This window comes from Eubalaena glacialis, chromosome 4 (genome assembly GCF_028564815.1).
Source record: "Eubalaena glacialis isolate mEubGla1 chromosome 4, mEubGla1.1.hap2.+ XY, whole genome shotgun sequence".
NCBI lineage: Eukaryota > Metazoa > Chordata > Mammalia > Artiodactyla > Balaenidae > Eubalaena > Eubalaena glacialis.
In genome coordinates this window covers 128,796,745-128,813,446 of record NC_083719.1, presented here as the reverse complement: position 1 = coordinate 128,813,446, position 16,702 = coordinate 128,796,745, and the positions used below count along the sequence as shown (strand labels likewise).

General features: G+C 41.7%; 1 protein-coding gene and 1 long non-coding RNA gene across 3 annotated transcripts in view; one reads left to right on the top strand and one right to left on the bottom strand.

The window, feature by feature from the left end:
- The window catches only part of G3BP1 (G3BP stress granule assembly factor 1), a 31,895-nt gene extending 20,418 nt beyond the window's left edge, over positions 1-11,477 (bottom strand). The window contains exon 1 of the mRNA XM_061189889.1: positions 11,370-11,477. The gene's annotated coding sequence lies outside the window, so the exon portion shown is untranslated. The remainder of the gene's footprint in view (positions 1-11,369) is intronic.
- Positions 11,478-11,894: 417 nt separating this feature from the next.
- Positions 11,895-15,513, top strand: LOC133090086 (uncharacterized). 2 transcript variants are annotated; one of them, XR_009700778.1, is made up of 3 exons: positions 11,895-11,972; positions 14,144-14,369; positions 14,962-15,513. It is a non-coding gene; the product is annotated as an uncharacterized LOC133090086 (long non-coding RNA). The 2 variants fall into 2 exon arrangements; XR_009700777.1 differs by lacking the exon at positions 11,895-11,972 and adding an exon at positions 11,995-12,379.
- Positions 15,514-16,702: the final 1,189 nt, after the last annotated feature.

Genomic DNA, 16,702 nt, shown 5'->3' with positions numbered 1-16,702 from the left:
TTGTGAATGTCATAATATGCCAAAATTGTACTCTACAAAGGGGACAAGAAAAATACATTTTAAAAATTATACTTTCCCTTAAAATTTTTTTCAAGAAATACTGAAAAAGTCCTAGTTTAAGGAAAGGGGAAGAACAGAACAGTTCTTGACCTCAAGAAGTAAAGAAAAACTTGGCCACTTAGAAATACTTAAGGAAGCAAAGATAGTAAACAATACCTTCAGTTTACCAGTTCTAACTGAACTGGTAAATCTAAGACCAGTAAGATATAACAAATGAACAGTGAAACTGAATGCTCTACTTTAAAACAGTGAATGAGTATTTGAGATGCAACAAAAGGAAACCTTCAAATTTTCTCTGACCAATTCTCACTGGACAAAATTCTAACACTAGTTGTGCTCCCGAGCTAGTAACAATCTCTGGTGCCCTCAGTTCTTTAATCTTTAAAATTAAAATCATAACTGCAAGAATTAAGTGTCTGGTAGTAAGCAATAAATGTTAGCTGTTACTATTACTTTTACTATTATAACTATTAACTATAGTGAAAGAAAACATTTCTACATCCCACCATTTTCTGTCACCCAGAAGACTATTTAACTATTTTGCTAGCAAAATAAAAAGAGGATCATCTCCTGAGAGAATAAGAATTTTTCTAGAGTACCTTGGACTACGGAAGCCCAAGCACTTAATGTAAAACTACTTTTTAGTGAACTTCTAGGTTGACTTGATGACTGCAGTGGTCTACTCATGAATGCCACACAGAGTCACCTGTGTGCCCACAGAATGTAACTGGCCCAATTAAACTGTAAAACCAAATGACATGCACATCTTAATATCTTAACTTTTAAAACATGCATCACTAAGCTACAATAATTTTAGGTACGCTTATGCTATGTTAGATATAAAAATTTCTGCTCTCTTTAAAAAAACATATATAAAGCATTAAGTTTTACTTTTCTGTTGAACACTGCTAAAAATTTATTTTATTCTTAGGCTAGGAAAATAAGTTTGCTGAAGTATTTCTAAAACAATTTTTATTCATCGGAGTCATAAAAAATATTTCCCCTGAGAAAAACTACAAGAAAATATGAATCAAAATGTTTATCTCACATTAGCAACCTAAAAACTGAGAATACTGACCACTTCTTTTTTTTTGGGGGGGGGGGAGGGGGGTGTTTATATTATGAAATAATCCATACAAAAAGTACTATATAAAAAACACAAGGTGTAAATACATACAACATAAGGTTTAAAAAGTATTCACCGTTTCATTACCTGTGTTATACAAAATTATATTTTGTTCCATATAATATATATAAAACATTTTTAAAGGAATACTATGTACCTGTTAAAAAGAATAAAATTCATAGACCTCTGAATTGCTGGAATGTCCTGGGATGAACATGAATTACTTTCAGAATAAAAGAAAAAGAAAAATGTAACAAAGGGTACCAACATCCAATAATTTATGACCTGTTATCTTACATATTCTAGCTCTTAAAACAAAATGATCTTTAAAAATCCCTGTAAGGGACTTCCCTGGTGGCGCAGTGGTTAAGAATCCGCCTGCCAATGCAGGGGACACGGGTTCGATCCCTGGTCCGGGAAGATAACACATGCCGCAGAGCAACTAAGCCTGTGGGTCACAACGACTGAGCCTGCGCTCTAGGGTCCGCGAGCCACAGCTACTGATGCCCGCGCACCTAGAGCCCTGTGCTCTGCAATGAGAAGCCAAAGCAATGAGAACCCCACGCACCACAAGGAAGAGTAGCCCCCGCTCGCCGCCAACTAGAGAAAGCCCACGTGCAGCAACGAAGGCCCAAAGCAGCCAAAAATAAATAAATAAAATAAATTTAAAAGAAAAAAAAAAAAATCCCTTTAAGTTCACAATTCCATAAACTAACTCCACACTGTGTGATTTTAATTAGTCCAAGTGGGATACTTTAACAGATCTGAGGACCACAGAACATCTCTCTGTATTTACTAGCAGCAAGTAGAGATGGTCCAATTTAAACTTTTTCATGATGCAGGAAGTTTCTATCTGGTTACTTTCTCCCAACTTTCAGGGTTAAGGTCTTAGAGCGGAGCAATCTCCTAAAAAGCTCTTGGTTTCATCTCTAAATTTGTCTTATGATATCTATGTACTTTGCTTTTTTAAAGGATTATATCAGAATATTTTCTGATAAGTTTTCCAGTTTTAGGAAAGATTCGCTTCTGGCTTCTAATAGTATAATTTTTCCAATAGCATCACTTCGTGTTGGCCTTAGGACCCATCAAAGCAAACAATAAAAGCATGACTAAGGTAGTTTACAAAAAAAGTCTGAGGCAACAGAGTTGATATTAGTTACCTACAAGGAGTGAAGAATATAATTTTTATACTTTTCTTACCTTATTTGTAAAGCATGCAACATCAATGAGTGCTATTCTAAAAAAAACACACACACGGAAATGTCAATACCTCACATACTAACATAATCACTGATTTGTTTTTACTAGTTGACCCTGATTTGTGAAATATTCAATACTTCTCTAACTTTCAAAAGACTCACTTAGCCCAATTTAACTAGACTGCATGGCAACTTTAAAGAAATTCCACATCAATTTGCTGAAATTCAGAGAAATATTAAAGGTGCTTCTTTTAACTGAGTCTAATAGAGCTGTGAGAATTTATGTTCCAAGAACAGGGAAGCATTAAGACCAACTATAATCCACCTGAATTTTTAAATAGTAGAGCTTACTCTTTCTAATAATAGCAAAAAAGCAAAATGTCTTAATAACTCAAGATCTGTAAGTGCCCAACGTAAATTAAGAAAAAGCACAGCATCATACTCTAAGAGATTAATATGCAGAATGGATATAGAACTCCCACACAGATCATTAAAACAAAGAATAACCTGAGAGAAAAATAAGCAAAGAAATGGAACAGGCAACTCTCAGGAAAGTAAACAGGCAACAACAAAAGATAAAGTAAGTAACTAGTAAAATGCATATTAAAACTTATCACTTCTCGCAGGAGATCCTCCAAAGTATTAAAATATCACTCAGTATCAAACACTGGAAAGCAAGTAATGAAAAAAGAACCTGCAAAACTGCTGAGTGTCAACTGGTACAACCACTGTGGAGAACAACTCTGCAATTGTCTAACAAAATTAAAACCAATCTGATGAATCCAGCAATTCTCTTGTAGATTGATATATAAACAAGAGAAACTCACCCATTTGCACAAGATATGAACAGAGAAATTAAATGCCACCCTATTTCTGAAACATAAGACAGATAACAATTCACATATACGTCAAAGGGGTAATGGATTAAGTTGCAGTTTATTCACATCATGGAGCGGCCTGTATGTAAGATAATCATATGGGCACTTAAAAGATTAAAAAGTGATACAATTGATAATTACGCCAGTGTAACTGGAGTGAATTAGGAGTGTTCCTGGGAAACCGAGATATAAAGTCACCCTATTTATAGCAGTCATAAAGTCAGCATGAACTAGATCTCAGAAACAAAAAAAGTCGGGCTTGCCTGGTGGCGCAGTGGTTAAGAATCCGCCTGCCAGGGCTTCCCTGGTGGCGCAGTGGTTGAGAATCTGCCTGCCAATGCAGGGGACGCGGGTTCCAGCCCTGGTCTGGGAAGATCCCACATGCCGCGGAGCAACTAGGCCCGTGAGCCACAACTACTGAGCCTGCGCGTCTGGAGCCTGTGCTCTGCAACAAGAGAGGCCGCGACAGCGAGAGGCCCGCGCACCGCAATGGAGAGTGGCCCCCGCTCGCCACAACTAGAGAAAGCCCTCGCACAGAAACGAACATCCAACACACCCATAAAATAAAAATAATTAATTAAAAAAAAAAAAAAAAAAAAAAGAATCCGCCTGCCAATGCAGAGGACACGGGTTCGAGCCCTGGTCCGGGAAGATCCCACATGCCGCGGAGCAACTAAGCCCATGCACCACAGCTACTGAGCCTATGCTCTAGAGCCTGCGAGCCACAACTACTGAAGCCTGCGCGCCTAGAGCCCGTGCTCCACAACACGGGAAGCCACCGCAATGAGAAGCCCGCGCACCTCAACGAAGAGTAGCCCCGCTCTCTGCAACTAGAGAAAGCCCGCGCGCAGCAACTAAGACCCTACGCAGCCAAAAATAAATAAATAAATAAATTTTTAAAAAATAAATACATCAGCTTGGAATTAAAAAAAAGAAACAAAAAGTCACTTGCCAAATAAGTACTGTATGATAGCCTTGAAATGTTTAAGTGTTTTTAGTATACACAAAACAATAGCAGTATTGTTCATAGATACATCAGTAAATTTATTTTTAAAACAGTCTGGATGTAAAAATAGACAAATAGATCCATGAAACAGGATAAAGAAATATATTCACACATAAATGGACAATTGATTTCCAAAAGTGCAGACAATTCAGTAGAAAAAGGATACTCTTTTCAACAAATGGTGCTGGAACAACTGCACATCCATATATAGAAATAAAGAGAACCTCAATTCAAGACTCACAGAATATTAAAATTTACTTAATAGTTTTAGGTTTTACCTAAAACTATAAAACTTCTAAAGAAAATCTGAATGACAGTGAATCATTTTTGGATACAACACTAAAAACGTGATCTCTAAGAGCACAGATTGATAATGTGAACTCCATCAAAATTAAAACCTTCCAGGGACTTCCCTGGCAGTCCAGTGGTTAAGACTCCGCGCTTCTACTGCAGGGGGTGAGGTTTGATCCCTGGTCAGGGAAGTAGGATCTCGTATGCCGCACAGCATAGCCAAAATAAACAAATAAATAAAAACTTTCACTTTGCAAAGACACTATCAAGAGAATGAAAAGGCAAAGCAGGCTTGAGATAACTATTTGCAAAGCAACTTGTATACAGAATATATTAAAGAACTCTCAAAACTGAAAAACAACTAAAATATATGAGCGAAAAATCTGAAGAGACAATTCATCAAAGAAATTATTCGAATGTCAAATAAGCACATGAAAAATGCTGAACATCAACACTGTTAGTAATTATAGAAATGCAAATTAAAACCACAGTAAAGTACCACTACACACCTGTCAGAATGACAACTTAAAAGGCTGATAATACAGCGTTGGCCAGGGTATCAAGGAAATGGAACCCTCAAACATTGCTGGCGGGAATGTAAAATGGTACAACCACGTTGTAAAAGTTAGGCGGTTTCTTAAGAAGTTTTATTTGTAATAGCTAAAGGCTGGAAACAAACCAATGTCCATCAACAGGTGAATGGATAAACAAATTGTGGTATATTTACAGAATAGAACAAACAGTATTACTCAGCAATTTTTTTTTTAAAAGCACATATTGTACGATTCCATTTACATAAAAATTCTAGAAAGTATAAACTGATCTTCAGTGACAGAAAGCAGATAAGGGATCCCTGGGGGCAGAAGAGGAGGGAGAGTGGATAGGAAAGACGGAATGCAAAGGAGCATGAGAAAACTTTTGGGGATGATAGCTATTTTCACTATCTTGATTGTGGTGGTTTCACAGGTATAAACAATGCCAAAAGCTATCAGATTCTACACTTGAAATATGTGCAGTTTATTGTATGTCAATTATACCTCAATAAAGCTGTTTTTTAACCCATCAATATAATAGCTTGGAAAGACAAAAGGTCGTCTCAGGGGAAGAGAGCAGAATGGGAACCTGTACAGGAAAAAAAAGCAAATTTAAAAGAGTGACTCAAAATGTTAACTGTCAATTCTGAGTACAATGACATTTAAGGGATCTTTTTACTCTATTGTAATAACCTATCTAAAACACTACGGAAAAATAAACAGCGAGGGTTTCTGTGTACTAACATGAATATGTTGTAAATTTTGTTGCAAAGTTATGCTATGTATTCAAACATTTGAAATTTGGCTTAGTTATGAGAAATAAAAATGCTTTCCCAGACCAGAGAAAAAACTACAGAAACCAAGCTGCTTCTGCTCAGAGCAAGAGCAGCATGAACTATCACTACATCTACTACTGTTCAATCTATTTTCCAAACTCTTGACATTTACCACCTGCCACCCGCCTTCAAAATTCTTCCTGACAACTTCTTGGAGACACAGGACAGGCAAAATACAACATGAGCCTGAAGTACCTGATAAAGAAAGAAAATGCTTAAAAAAACAAAAAAAAATAGGGGAACATCAAAAGAACACAAGAGTCAAAACTGGAACAATTCAAAAAATAAAGTAATAAGTAAAAAACCAAATATAAGTTAGGAAAACACTGGATTACAACCCCAAAGAATATCCATGAGCCCATACTGACATAACTAAAAATTTAAAAATTAATGGGTAAATAGTGTTTAAAAATGGGAAAATGAAGAATTAAAAAAATGGGGAGAAGAGACAAATCTTTCTTACCTAAGAATTTCAAATGATGGAGAAGAAACAAGGGAAATAAAGAATCACCATGAGAACACCACCATAAGAGCTGCAGGCAAGATCCACTAATGAATGCTAACATTAAGCGGGGAAACTAGAGAAACAGAATATCTGCCTAAGTTCAAAGTGTTTCCCCCAAAATGTTTAGTAACTACAGCGGTAGCTTTAATATATGTCTACAAATTCAAAGATTTTCCTCCTTTAGTGACTAGCTTCTAATGAAAAGAATATGGAAAGGAAAAAAATACTAACCTGGTACACACCACTTTAATCAAGTGATCAAGGTTAAAGTCAACCAGGAATGGTATTACGTGCCCCGTGATGCGGTAAGAAGGCTAAGTCACCTTTGTGGTATTCTTCCCAAAATCCATAACCTCAGTCTACTCAACACCAAGTATAACCAAACTGAGATCAAGTGTCAAGGTCATTAAAGACAAAGAAAATACAAGAAACTGTCACAGATCAGAGAAGAGAAACCAAGGAGACATGAGGACTAACTGCAATGTGGTATCCTGGATTGGATCCTAGAACAGAAAAAAAGGACATTAGTGGAAAAACTAAGGAAATCCATATAAGGTCAATCCTTTGTTAATAATACTTTATCAATGTCAATTTAGTTTTGAAAAATGTACCATGATTAGGTGAGATGTTAACATTAGTGAAGTTGGGTAAAGGGTATACAAGACATGTCTGTATTGCAACTTGTCTGTAAATCCAAAATTACCTCAAAAAACACGTTTCCTCAAGAGAAAAAAATTCAAGAACTGAGAAACTTAATTCACTAACTTTTCTTGGTTTTTAACATCCCTTCCCCAATCCAGCATTAAAAGCTAGTCAGCTAGGTTTATAATTAAGCAACAATCTGTCCTTTCTCACCAAGATGAAAAAATACTGTTAACTATATACTAATGCTTCATCTACGAAATTCCTTAAAAACATGAATTTCCTATGCTTTAGATCTCATAAAGCATAGGTGGATGTATGCCAGGAATCCCTAGTAGTAAGCTCAAGATAGTCCATAAACATGGGATATACTTGAGGCGCAGTTGTTAAAACAAACAAACAAACAAAAAACCCTGGAAAGGCAGGTAGGTGCCACTGATGCCTTCTAAAACCTTCAAAGATTTTTTGAATAAGGAAATTCTAAAACCTTCAAAGTTTCTGAACAAGGAAATAGAGCTAGCACATATCCTTACCAGTTACACCACTTGCTTTACAAAATAGTTTAGACAACTATTGAGGTTACAGAGCTCCAGGTCTTATAAGCAAAAACATGAGAATACCTAAGATGTGTGAATGCACTTTAAAAATACATAAACAGCTATACAAATAAGCAATGATGCTGCCACAAAGCCACTTAACAGCCACCAAGGATGACATTCCTACTAAGCTGAAGTGTGTCCCATCTAGGAAGCCAGCTTTTTTTCTCTGAACTATCTATAACCATCTCTAATATTTACTTTTTATTAAATACCTGAAATACAGCACCCAGGCTAAACAGCCAAGCAATATGACATAACAGATTGGCCAGAAGGCAGAAGTGGAAATCTATCACTTAAAATCTAAAGACCTGATTTTATTTACAAAGGCCACAGCCTACAAGAGAACTTTAAATAACTTTCTGCTTTGTTAAGCCCCCTCTTCCCACTCTTCACGTGCAGATTTTTCCTAACTCTTCACCCTCTTCACCGTACCATCAGGCTTGCAATTAAGCTTTCCCAACCAAAGCCAGATAGGGTGACCAAGAATACTATAAATAAATAAACAAACAAACAAACAGAAAGCTGACTTTTGAGATTTAAAAACAAACTTAGTTGTTCACCACAGCGTGATCACCAACTACAAGTGTCATTACAGTTGCTGAATCTTAAATTTAACTCCATGGCTGGAAGGATAGTACTGTACTAAAGGTCCCACTAGATGTTAAAAACTGATTACTGGGGGGGGGGGGGGGGGGGGGGGTTGTTTCTTAGCTACCTACTTTAACAATTATCTCCCTCTTTAAAGGCAGTAAATTTTGTCCAAGGAAGTCTTAAAGCACAATTAAATGAATATACAATGCATATTTGAATTTTGAAGTATTTTAAGAAACAAATCTAACTACAAAATGTTGAAAGATCAAGTGGGTAATGTTAGTAAACTGGCAAAAAGAAAAACTGGTTTAGGTCACACATTCAGGCTTTATAACAAATTTCATTTTTTAACACTGCCCCACCCGTCCTAAGAACCATATACAATTCACAAACCTATAAAAATTTAAAACAAACTTCTGCCCTTCACTTTCTAGGCAAAGTACTGAAACAAGTTTAAAAAATGTAAATTACCAAAAACTGCTGTGAAGTAGGTCACCAAGAAACATTACCAAATCTCCTGATGTTCCCTTAGCAGACTGTCAGCTGAGAACAGCAAACTAAAGTGAGTTAAATAAAAGAACAAAGAACTACCTACTTTTCTACCAGTTAGAAGAGATACAAAAGCTTAGATTCAAAGGATTTAACAGCAAAAGTAACCTCTAGCTTGGATTGAAGACAGGCAGACAAGTCTTGTATTATCACAATCTGCTTCAATTCATTTGTTCTTGATCAATGAATACACAAGCGATCAACTGGGCTACCGATCTGTGAAATACCAGCTTTCATATTCCTACCCAACCAATAACCATTTGCCTGAAGCCAAGAACAGTATTTTTTAAAATATCTAAAGGGGAAACTAACAAAAATTTCCCTCAATTAATACACAAAGAACTTTCATTCTGATATATTTTACCTCAAGGAATAATCAGTGGACCCATTAACAGTTTAAATGTAGGTCATTAGTGTTTTAACATTTGATAACTTAAAATGCTAATTCAATAGCTAACTGGTGTATAAATGCAGGTAACTGGAATTGCTACAAGAAGGCAAGTTCCAAAGAAAACAATGTTATACTCTAAAGCTATCTGTCATTCATAGCAACACCAACAAAGGTGCTGGAACCTGTCCACAAGCTATTTTGATCCTGTATCTACTGCTACTTTCTGTTAAGAAATATGGAAATTACTGGGTAAATGGAAACACAAATGTTTGTTTCCTCATAGCTTTTTAATTTACTTACAAAGATGTAAATTATGTGTTCCCTCTGGCAATAAAAACAATTCTTATACAAAGACCAATTCTAAAAAGTGTCTGCACAAACAAAATAGATAAACTTCTTTAAAAAAAAAAAAGAGAGAAAGAAAAATGGTCGACAGCCATTCCAATCAAAATTAATTCAGAAGAGCTAGCTCCAAAACTTTTAATGTAGCTTTAGCTCAAGTAGAGACATCTGTGATGCAAAGTAATGATTCGGACCTGCAACACAGGAACATTTATTATTTCATTAAGTCAAGGAATAAACTGGCTTTTAAAAAATCTCAGATATAACTCTACTAGAAAAATTTACACTCAAGTCTTTGAAGGTGTCTTCTACGTTTGCATATAACAGGAGCATACACACAACGCTAAATAAATGTATGTAGACAAGTTTTCATCCACGGAAGTTCCCAACTGCCATAAGGGTAAGATTTCCAACACCTCTCAATCACCCCTAATTCACCTAGCTGAGGCTCCACAGAGGTCAAATTTGTACTGTAACTGGGCTCCAAGCTTTCCACTCCAATTTCAAATTTTCACTTATACGTCACGGCCAGATCTGAAACTCATCGCTCTGCAACCTCATTTTCTTCAACTACATAAAATGAGGAAGTTCAACTGTCTTCTCGGGGGTCTTTCTCAAAAGCCTGCTCCAATTAAAAAATGAAGAAAGAAAATTCAAGATCTACTATCAGAGCCTAACTTCCTGCTGGCGGGAACTTCCCATCATCAGGCTGTAAGTTTCAAATCTGACGAGGAACACTGTCCAGGATCATTGGGCTTATTCATTTTATTCTACGCTTTTCCCAGAAGCTTTTAGGGCAGCACATCCATCAGCTACCTGTAGGAATATCTGTAGAAAAGAAACCCAAAAAACCCTTTCTTTTCCTTTGTCATAATCCCACGTCCAACCCTCGTCTCCCTGGAAGCCCTCAACTGGCCCAAGTACAAATGCCGCTGCAGTCGGCCTTCCGAGGCTGATGCTGACCCCAGGGGCTAGCGTTCTGGGGGCAAAGATGCCCTAGAGCCGCACAGGGCGCTGGGACAAAGAATAAAACAGGTTCGGTGACTGGGAGTCAGACCGCCTAGGTTCAAACAAATACCTGCCCCTTACGGTCTGTGTGCCTTTGACCGTGTCACTCCACCTCTGGGCCTTCGAGTCCGCTGTAAAAAGAGGGAAAGCATCGTACATACCTCATCGGGGCATTTCGGGAGTAAAGAAGAGACACACAAGTTGCTCCGCACACTGCCTGGCACACAGCGAAGGCTTGGAAAAATGTTAGCTATTATCATCACTCAATACCCATGAACTCGCTGCTCCCCCCTTACTCCTTGTAAAACCTAGGAACAGCACTTCTGCTTCTCGAGTCGAGAAATTCTCATCGCACTTTCGTGTCCCCCACCCAAAGAAAAGCCTCCTCTGGTCTGGGTTAAGCTGGAGACCCCGCCAGGGGAGGAAGGACTCGGCTGGCGCGCGGAGAGGGGCGGGGGGGCAGGCGGGAAAAGCTACCGAGCCGGCCGCGCGGGGCCCCAGGCCCCCGAGATCACCCTGGGGCCCGGGCGGCGGCCGCGACTCGCTCTCGCTCGCCGTGGCCGTTGGGCGCGGCACGCGCAAGCGGCGGACGCGGACACGGCCACGCGCGCCGGGCCGGTGGGGGCGGGGGGCGAAGAGCCTCCGCGCGCCCGTGCGTCCGCCGCGCGCCTGCAGCCGTTGCGGGGCGAGGGGGGGGGGGGGGGAGGGAGGCGCGCCTCGCGCGGTCGCCGTTAGGACTTCTCCTTCTCACCACAGCCCCAGCTCGTCCTCGTCCTCCCGGGGCCGCCCAGCCCCGCCCACACCTCGGCGTACCTGCACGGCTGAGCGGGAGAGGAACAAGCTCTGCTCCACAGCACAGCAAAAAGCAAAAAACCCCTCACGCAACTGCGTCCGCACACACGCGTGTTCCGTCGCCGGGCTATATAAGGGCGATTCAGCCTAACGTGTTGCGGCCAGGTCGGGCACTCTGGTGGCCAATCCCGACTGCGCACCCTGGGCTCTTCGAACAGCAATTGGGTACTGACTCAGGATGAAGGCGTGGCTCTTGATTGGCTTTGACTCGTGCCTATGAGACTGTGAGGAGCTCGTTTCCCTAGTAACGGATTGGCACTAGGAGAGACCAATAACTGAAAGGTACAGTGGGAAGGAGGGTGGGAAGTTCTTTGACCGATATCCACGGTAGCCAATAAATATGTGAAGGTGCTCCCATTCGTTACAACGTCTTCCCCAGGGCGGAGATCCGCTTTCCATGCAGGAGCGGTTGCTCCACAAGGTGGGGCCCGTGTACTTTGGGGAAGTAAACCCCAAGCAACTAGGAGGTGGGCGCCAGGGTGGCCAAGGAAGCCCACCAATCACAGTGCGGGAAGGAACTGATTGACGCAGGGGTTGGACCGCACCGAGGAGACCTAGCCCCGGGTACGCCGTGCCGTCTGGGGCGGTTCTGAGGCTCTCTGGGCTCCGGTTTCTGTCCTTTCTTTCTTCACTTCTTGGGTGCGGTCCCTGAGGCCCCCTCTCCCGCCTTTTCCTCATAGTTTGGTACCAGGGGAGCCAGGTGGTAAAGTTTCCCGTTGTTTGGTTGTTTTGTTTTGTTTTTCTTTCTTATACCAACTTTTTTATTTCCATGAGGCCGCCTAAGGGCACTTGCTGGCTCCCACCATTAGTCAGCACTCTTGTGGAACAACTGTTCAAGGAAAGCCAGAGGAGAAAGTAACTCCCGTTGTGTACCTAAGATCCTGTAAAAAGGTCGCAGGTGAAAACCGTTGAGTTTGAGGACACCAATTTCTACCCTGCTGTTCTCGGCAAGTGCTGCGGCAGGTCGGCTGGTGGGTGTTCACCGAGGAATGGGAGTTCGTAAATTCTCCTATGGGCTTGGGCCTTCCTGCAATATCCTGGGCGTCACCACCATTGTCATTCAGATTTACAGTTGCTTTTGGTGTGAGGGCTTATTTCTTCAGGTCGTTGCGTCTTTAAAAGGTAGCTTGTCAGACTCTTATGTGGGGACTTAACTTGTTGGCTCAGTGGTTAAGAATCCGCCTGCCAATGCAGGGGACACGGGTTCGAGCCCTGGTCCGCGAAGATCCCACATGCTGCGGAGCAACTAAGCCCGCGAGCCACAGGTACTGAGCCCACGTGCCTAGAGCCTGTACCTCCTAACAAGAGAAGACACCGCAATGAGAACCCCGCGCACCGCAACAAAGACCCAAAGCAGCCAAAAGTAAAAATAAATTTATATTAAAAAAAAAAAACTTATATATGGACACCCCGAAGCTTTCCCAAAACACTTCAGGGGCTAAGTGGCACTTCAGCCTGGTCCTGTCCACGACTCTTACTGTTTTGTTGGGCCCTCTGTTGATCACATGAGCATTTTATATGGAAATACAGAGACCGCCTCTGTCGGCTTTCCTTCCAGGCATGTGACCCTGCGGAAGGGGCTCTCGTTGTTTTGCAAATTTGGAAATGAAGCACGTGAGGCCTCTCTGTTGGGGATGAAGGGGAGCAGGCAGCAGCCTGGGGGGGTCGGAGGTGCGGCTCCAGGAGCGAAGTGGGAGCGTCCCTCTGGCCCCCCAAGCCCCTCTCCCGCACTGGCCTCGCTCGGTAAGCATTTATCGAGCTCCAGGGGCTGGGGTCAGAGATGACCGAGATGCTGTCCCTGCCCGCTGTCACCCATTCAACAAACCGTGCCTCTGCGCCGTGCCGGGAGCTCCCAAAACTGGGGAACGGGCGTGGGGGGCTATGGGGGCACCGGAGGGAACTCGGCTCAGAGGAGAGGAGCTGCTAGAGGTTTTCTGGAGTAAGGAACCTCCAGGATCACGTTAGCCTTGCTAAGGAATTTGGACTTTATTCTGAGAGCGTTGGAGAGCCCCTGAAAGGTTTCTTAAAGGGTGAACTAAGAAATTTGCATTTTACAACACGACTTTACAAATTGAAACGCTAAGGAGAGCGGATTGGCAACACTTCAAATTCACAGATTGGTAATTTAACCCAGGTGGCCTGTGATGGGGGTCAAGGCTATTCTTAATCACATTTGGAGGGAATTTTAAGTGATAACAGCTCTTTTTGTAGGGCTGTTTGGCAGTCTGTTAAAATTGTGTATATCTCCCTTCTTGCTTGATAGCCATGTGTTGTTGTTTTTTTTACCAAGAGAAATGTACTACGTGTTCATTACAGCACTGTCAGCTTTGTTATGATATTTAAAAACAAAACGTAATTGCTCATCAATTTGCAAACTGATTAACCGGTAATATGCCCATAGTATAGAATACTATGCAGCAGTTTAAAAGAGAATGAGGTCGAACTATACTGATATGAGCCTGTCTCCAGTTGTTAATTGGATTGTTAACTGACAAAAATCAAGTTCAACAAAACATACAGTGAATTCCCATTTATGTTAAAAACGAAAAACCAAAACGCCTGATTTCTGTATGTTAAAATAGGTATGTAAGTGCACCTGGTAAGAATTCTAAATTTAAAACAAGCCATTCCCCCTAGGGATTCCCCTAGGGTGGGAGCAACAAGGATAATATATTATTGGAAAGTTTTACAATGAGACTGTGTTCATGTACTGTGTTGTCTCTGTGTTGCTATAGTTATCCATGCACAATCCTGTATGGTTTTGCTGTCTAATAGTGGGTAGGAAGAAAGGAAGAGGAAATGGATTACCAGAGTGAGAATGTGGACAAGACCCTTCAGGTGGCTGTGACTGTCTTCCACAGGAGAGAACAAGTTGGCGTCTTCCACAGGAGAGAACAAGTTGGCATCTTCCTGTGGTCATTTACCTCAGGATCCAGATGCTGGATACTTAGTAAATGTTCAGTGAGTAATTTACCACCATGGAAGTGTCTGAAGCGCTTTTTCTCAAGATGGAGGAGATTTTGCCCCCAGGAGACATATGATCTTTTCACAACTAGGTAGAGGGGCTACTGGCATCTAATGGATGGAGGCCTGGGAAGCCCAGGAGAGCCCCCATGATGAAGGGGGCCAAATTAATAGTGCCAGCGGTGAGAACCCTGATGTAGTCATCTAAGGGAGAACCCGGCCTCCTACTAGTCTTTCTACTGGCAAACAAATTCTGCAAACCCCTCCAGAACACAACTTCACCCTTTTGTTTCTGCCAATTCTCCCCAAAGCTCTGAGAATGGGGGTGGAAATGAAACGGAGCGAGACTCTGTGGGGCCCTTCCTGGTACAGATCCTTTCCATGTCCCGTTTCTTATTTGCTGGAAAAAGACTTCGGCCTCCTTGACCTTCCTTGAGTTCCAAAGGGGAGGTTCAAACAGTTGCTACTCAGGGAAGGGAGGGAATGCAGAGACAAAGGAGGAGAAGTCAAGAAACAATAGTGCAGCCTTGGGGCAGGGTCTTAGTTCTTCCTGAAGGAAGATACATAACAATATCTTTGAGTTCTGCAGGAACTAAGGCCCCCGCCCAGGTGGAGGATGATAACTTCAGGCTGAGCACAAGATTCCTGGAACCGGGACTTCCCTGGTGGTCCAGTGGTAAAGAATCCACCTTCCAGTGCAGGGGACGTGGTTCGATCCCTGGTCGGGGAATTGAGATCCCACATGCTGCGGGGCAACTAAGCCCGAGAGCCACAACTATTGAGCTTGTACGCCTCAGTGAGAGAGCCCACATGCTGCAAACTACAGAGCCCATGCGCCCTGGAGCCCGCGCACCACAACTAGAGAATGAAGAAACCCGCATGCCACAACTAGAGAAACCTGCACGCCACAACGAAGAGCCCAGGCACGCTCAGGCACCGTAAGGATGCATGCCTCAACTAAGTAAGAACAAACGCTCCCGATACCTCACCACCAAGCCAATCAGAAGAAAGTCACACACTCTACAGCCCTCAACCCAAATTTTGCCTGTAAAAATTTCTCCCTGAAAACCGTCAGGAGTTCGGTTGTTTTTGAGCCTGAGTCACCCACTCTCCTTGCATGGCCCTGCAATAAACCTTTCTCTGCTCCAAACTCCGACGTTTCAGTTTGTTTAGCCTCACTGTGCATCTGGCACACAAACTTGTGTTTAGTAACAGAAAAAAGCACGGGCAAGACGCCAGAAAATACACTTTTGTGGAGAGAATGGATGGGTGGTGTATTAGGTAAGGAATGCTCCTAAGAATATCACCTGAATCAGTATTTCCCAAACAAAGCTAATCACTCAGGAAGGGTGATTAAAAATATGTGCCTGTATGTACCTTTAACTGTTAAACTTCTACCTATGAACAAAGACCCAGTGTAATATTATTCATTGAAGCACTGCTTGCAGTAGAGACAGGAAACAACCCAAATGTCGAGCTATATGGGACTGGGTAGTTACAATACAACAATACAGTGCACTCTTGAAACCGTGCAACTCAGATTGGGACTTGAACCCATGGTCTTTTAACTGAGATCACACACCTGTTCTCAGGACTTAATGAAACTCAGGTTCTCCACGTCTCGTCACAGAAAGAGTTCAGTGAGAGACAAAGTGATAGGTAAGAAGTGGATTTATTTACAGAGAAACACTCCACAGAGTGTGGGCCATCTCAGAAGGTGAGAAAGGCACCAGGGTATGCGGTTGTCAGTTTTTATAGGGGTGGGTAATTTCATAGGCTAATGAGTGGGAGGATTATTCCAGCTATTATGAGGAAGGGGTGGGGATTTCCAGAAGTTGGGCCACCACCCACTTTTCGACCTTTAGGGTCAGCCTTGGAACTGTCATGGCACCTGTGGGTGTGTCATTTAGCTTGCTGATGTATTACAATGAGCGTATACTGAGGCTCAAGGTCTAGTGGAAAGTTGGCTCGTCCGCCATCTTGGACCTATTTGGTTCTAATCAGTTTATGTCATGTCCTTGGGCTATGTCATTCTTCTAAAGGTTGTGCCCTGCCCCCTTCCCTCCTGTTTCACTCTTACAGTGGACTGTCATGCAAACATAGAGAAAATGAGGCAGATCTATGTGTATGGTTAGAAAGATCTCCAAGAGATATCAATAAATGAAGATAGGAAGAAAAGAAAACAGGGGAGGGGGCCATTATTAATGGGGCAATTATTTCTATTGATACTCTGTATTGCTACAGTTATCCATGCACAATCCTGTATGGTTTTGCTGTACATGCACAGGTAATACCTGGAAGGAGTCATAAGAAATTGTCGATGATTGCTA